This window comes from Papaver somniferum, chromosome 6 (genome assembly GCF_003573695.1).
Source record: "Papaver somniferum cultivar HN1 chromosome 6, ASM357369v1, whole genome shotgun sequence".
NCBI lineage: Eukaryota > Viridiplantae > Streptophyta > Magnoliopsida > Ranunculales > Papaveraceae > Papaver > Papaver somniferum.
Window position 1 is genome coordinate 8,635,207 of NC_039363.1, and position 5,548 is coordinate 8,640,754.

Genomic DNA, 5,548 nt, shown 5'->3' on the forward strand with positions numbered 1-5,548 from the left:
CCGAAATTGACTACATTGACAAAGGCATTAACAATTAGTTGCCGTGCTCCACTTGCAGTTCCTTTACTGGTTTAGGACAAAAACTGTGGCGATTTCAAGACGACAAAGAGTTGGCGGCTGTGCAGCATGCCAGGTTTAAGGAAAATGGAAGGTGATAAGAGAGTTTAGTAAAGTGTGTTGCTTCCCTGCATTCCCCACTTAATGGGTTGTTGATTAACTAAGAGGTCGTACTAATTCAACGTATAAGTCTCCCACTAAGTATATTATTATTATTGGGTGGTGGATCCTTTTGAGACCCATATACCTATCATAAAAAACAAGAAGCTCCTGCTGTAATGAAAAGGGTTGAAGGACGTGTGCAGTTTTAATTTGATGCTTCAAAAAAAAACAAAAAAGCTTTGCAGACATCAGGCGAGGAGTATAACTTCTTGTTCAACAAGCACCAGTGGTCTAGTGGTAGAATAGTACCCTGCCACGGTACAGACCCGGGTTCGATTCCCGGCTGGTGCATTTATTTTTATTGTTTTTTGCTGCTGCTTCTTTGTTATGAAGAGTTTAGAAGTTCATCAATCTGTTCTTTAGTGCGACTAGTAATAGAGGTGCGTCCAGTCCCTAGTGATCCAACACATTCTTGAAGAACATTTACAATAGAATTCCGAGGTTTTTGTGGTATCTCAAAGTTGAGATTTCTAAGTGCATCACCTGTGTGAGAAAAGCGCAAGGACACTGAAATATGTATAATGAGATAAAACTACTGCTGCATATTTATCAAACAGAAGATATTAACATTTGGTTGGTTTTCCTTGTTACGCCTTACAAGTGCACTAAAACATGGAGTGATTAACAGTGTTGAAATAGGAAATACGAAATTTGCATATGGTAATTGTAAGAAAAGTACCCAACTTTCAAGCCTTATATTTGTTGCTAGCTTCTGTGAGTACAGACGTAACCTGTAGATACTAATAGATATAGTCCGGAAATGGGTAAACGGATCAATTTGCTTCGGCTAGACAATGATCTCCATCGCGGATTCAGACTTCCTCTAGTAGCATATGCATGTAACCGAGATGGATAATTATCACCAGCTTGTACTAGCATCTCCCAATTTATGTAATAACAAACAAAAATGGTTTTCCCTTCTCTTCCTGAAGATGTAGCCTCGTTCAATTCTTTGATCCGATTCTCAAACTCGATCTTAATCGATTGTGTATTGTATGCATCCCTGGAGGCATCGTATACAACGAAAATGATATCTCTGAGTAGCTGCTGCATGCAATGGGTTAAAATATCTTTGAGTAGGTGATTGAATGATATGCGGGAGCTAAAGAACTATTTTCACTCTTTTATATATTGAATGACAGCAAAACAAAAAAAAATGAATGACCCAACTCCCAACATGCAAAAAGGGACCTTTACCCGCTCCGTTGACTCTCCATTGGATGAGGCAACTACTATTGAATTGAAATGCAAAACGGAACCTTTACCATCTCCATCTCTTCTTTTATATATATATATATGTAGTCCTGTATTCATGCATAATAGTATGATGTTGGTACGAAATTGACTGCATGGTAGTGTATATGAGATGTTTGGTGATTATTTCTTGTTTTGGAAGATGTGAAAAATCTCGACTTGACTCGACCGTGACAATCGATTTAACACTCGTTTTAGGTATTTGGACTGGGTATAGAACACGACTCCATGTCTTGGAAAAGAATTTGCACCTACTGAATTTTTCATCTTTACTCTGATTCAAAATATCATTTGCTTCGTTGACTGTGGGCCGATATGCGGTTTGTCCCGCTACTCACATGGAGAGGCAATTAGGGTGCCAATCTATATAAGGAGTGGGACAGGCTGTAAGGTTGGGCCCGCGATATGTATAGCATTTCGGAATCATCCAATCAAATGCAGAAAAACAAGATGAATGGAAGAAGATTAAAATTGGGAAACACGAAAGATAAATAAATCTCGAATAGGTTACTCATGTTATAAATCATTGTTTATTTGCTAAGCTGCTTTTTGTGTCTAAGTTTAGGTTTATATATGTTGGACACCAAGTCTTCTATCTATATAAATAGAGACTTAAACATTGTATTCTACACACATATGAATAAAAATTTCTCTCTCTTCTTCCTTTTTACTTTGTGTCTCCTTCTCTATTTTCACTATTCACAACACGTTATCACGCACGTTCGCTCTATGAACGAGAACATGGTTAGGTATACGCCGTGACCTTATAACCATTTAATGGCGCTGGTGGGATATCAGCCTTGAAGGGGTGAGCGCATTAGTAACAGTATCCTTCTGATCACTCTTTTATATATATATATTTTTCTTATTTTTGCTTTACTCTTTTGGTTAAGTTTCGTATTGATCTGCATAGTAAGGCATCTGTATCTTTTAGTACGAACGGACAGCCATATATACCCTACAGGGTAATAATGGTGGATGAATCACCTGTCAAAATTCGAGGTTTTATTTTTGGTGTATCACGTATCATCGTGTACGATTGCTTCCTTGTGGAATTTATATACAGTCACCCTCCCGATTGTTTTTTTTTGGACACCATTAAAATCCATTAATTAATCTTCGTATAAGATATGGTATATTAATGGTTACAGTTCCTATTCCTCGGATGGAACTGTAATCATCAAAAACATGTATTTTTTTTTTCTCTAATGTTTTCATTGAGAAAGATAAAAAAACAAATTCATCAAACGATGGTTATAATTTCTATTTCTTCAATGGAATTGTAAAAATTGGTGGTATCACAATCTAATTATCTTAACGGTAATTAATTACATGTATGGTTAAAAAATCGACGGCCAATTAATTTGGTATCTTCGTCCATTTGATGAAGATCATGTGATTTAGAAACCAAACTCAATGCATAATGGATTTCCCAATGACTAATGCGACATTTTTTTTTCTTTTCCTTTTTGTCAATGCAATTTTGGTGCACCGTATAGACCCAATCGGTATCGGTTTTCCTCCATCATTTTTATAAGATGAGAGAAAATAAATTGGCATATTATCTCAATTTTTGCCAATAATGATTGAATTTTTCAACCAATAATGGATTTTTTTTAATTCAATAACGGAAATGGTTTCTTTATCTTTCTCAAGAAGAAACAAATAAGCCAATTAAGTTTGGTTTTTCCCTATCAATCTTAAAGGGATATATAAAATATCGTTATTATTACAAATACCAATAAAACGAACAATTGCTGCATTTCTTAGGGATATTGAGCAATTATTGCTTCCTTGTGATAATAATCTCCAAAATTCGGATTATTCCACCTGTTGTTGGAACACCGAAGGACACATAAGATCAAAGGGTGCACCCGGCTTGTAAGCCTGTATATCATTAGTCCTTGTAGTGACTAAATTGTTCTTAAAATTTAGTTTCTTTTGGAAAATAAAGTGTCCACAATCCACATCTTTATCTCGCTGGCCTTAGAGTTCACGCAATTATATGGAGATTTATTTACATATTTTATATGTTTTTGGTCGTAGCCAATAAAATCCTTGGTTTACGTTAATTTTGTATGTCAAGAAGACTACAATTTTATTATTAGGACAATTTCTTTTATGTCTCTTTAAATCAGAATCTACTGTCCAATCTGGAGTTGTTTATAATCCAGAAATTATTATGAGTATATGTCCTCGAATCAATCGGATAATACTCTACAAAACTTATTTTTGTATATGAGATGAAAATATTTCTGCCATAATCAGGGGAGAATATACACTACCAAACGTTGATATTAATTAACTTCAAAGTTATATCAGTTTCTCTCTCATCTTGATCAAATCGAAAAAGGCTGTCATTTACTAGGCGTAAAAATATTTCATCTAGCTTTTTTTTTAAGCCTATGCCTCTTGGAAGGTAAATCCAGTCACATCTAAAATAAATGTAGCATTTTATAAGAGGCTACAAAGTACTCCAATAGAGTATATCAAAAGGTCCACATTCTCATAGTTCATTTCTCCTCACTGGAAGATGGGGAGATTATAATGCATGCGGGCGCTGGTACCAGCAATTCTTTGAATTTTTCAAGATATGCATACACTTGAGAATTATGTGGGATCATAGTTAGATAACATTATCAAATATTAATTTATATTAGCTACTGAAATAATAAAAGTTGGTGGTTCTTAACCCAAGTTAAGTTGGATTAATTTCTCGATTGATGTAATTTTGGATCCAAACGTAACACCTTAAACATGCCAAGCCTATTACAGGTTAGTGTAGTCATATTGCGTCTTTATACGAGAAATTTCTTCATTGTAAAAACGATTTTAGGGTTCCATTTTCTTTTTAATTATTTTTTTCTATGACCTTAGGATTGATTCAATAAAAAAAATTTCTCCATGTATGATGCTTTTGGCGTGGTAGTCCTTAAAGGACTCGTATTGCATTTACACAAGAAATGTAGTTGGGAACATATTCAAATTTGTAATCCTTGTAGGATTTAAATTATATTATGGAAGCCACCTGACTCGATTATGTTAGGTTGAACAATCATCTATGTGTTTTTAGAATTTGGTGTAAAACCAAGAATCCGGATTAATTAGTTGATGATATCAACTTTATGGGTCTCTTGAGGAGTCCTTAAAAACAAAAAAATCCACGCTTTAGCAACATAAATTCTATTTTTCGTTTATTTCTTAAAATCTGCAGTTTGAATATTATGCTTGCTTAAACCTTGTCTATGATGTAGACTATAGTTATGATTTTGGTGCTTATTTTCTATAGTACTCATATTGTTGAGTTAGCATCCATGAATCGTCAAAATTTGTACTCTTTTCCCTTCGTTTTCAGGTTTTGTCCCATGTGATTTTCCTGACAAGGTTTTAATGAGGCAACATCTCTGACGTTTCAATTTCTTTTAATGTTGATATTTGTGCTCTTTTTCCTTCGTCCATATTTTTTTCCCGCTGGGTTTTACTGGCAAGGTTTTGGTGAGGCAATTTATTCAACATAGTGGTCATCCAAGGGGGAGTTGTATAATTTCGGTTATTTGGTGAATTCCCACCATTAACTAGGTCATTTTATTAGGCCAAATCAACATAACAAGCCCTTAGTAATTTGGATGTAATTCTGATCCGTATAAGGTATGACCACAAATTCAGTTTTGTTCACTTATGGTAGTTTATCTACATCTTGGCTCTATGTTGAAGAAACTACATCAACAACTTATGCAAATCATCTCGGGAAGCTAGCAATCCATGAGATAAGCTCTCAATATGTTGAAGAAGAATGTGGATTCCGCCAAAGTATTAGTCGAAGACATTACTGCTTGTGCAACACAAAAGAAGATTTCATCAACTATCTGACATCTTCATGAAAGCACAGTCGTCTTCTGCATTCAAGAAATTCGTTCTTCAAAATCGGAAAGTCTTGACTCAAAGATTTGCATGCCAAGATTTCACTGAAGTATTCATCAAGGGAAGCGCCATCATCAAAGGTACATTTCCTGGACTTATCCCGTTGTACTCTTTTTCCTTCGTCAAGGTTTTGTCCTTATGGGTTTTCCTGGTC

The 5,548-nt window shown here is 35.0% G+C and overlaps 1 non-coding gene across 1 annotated transcript; it reads left to right on the top strand.

The window, feature by feature from the left end:
- Positions 1-439: 439 nt before the first annotated feature.
- On the top strand, positions 440-510 carry TRNAG-GCC. Its single transcript has one exon. It is a non-coding gene; the product is annotated as a tRNA-Gly (tRNA).
- The last annotated feature ends 5,038 nt before the right edge of the window (positions 511-5,548 follow it).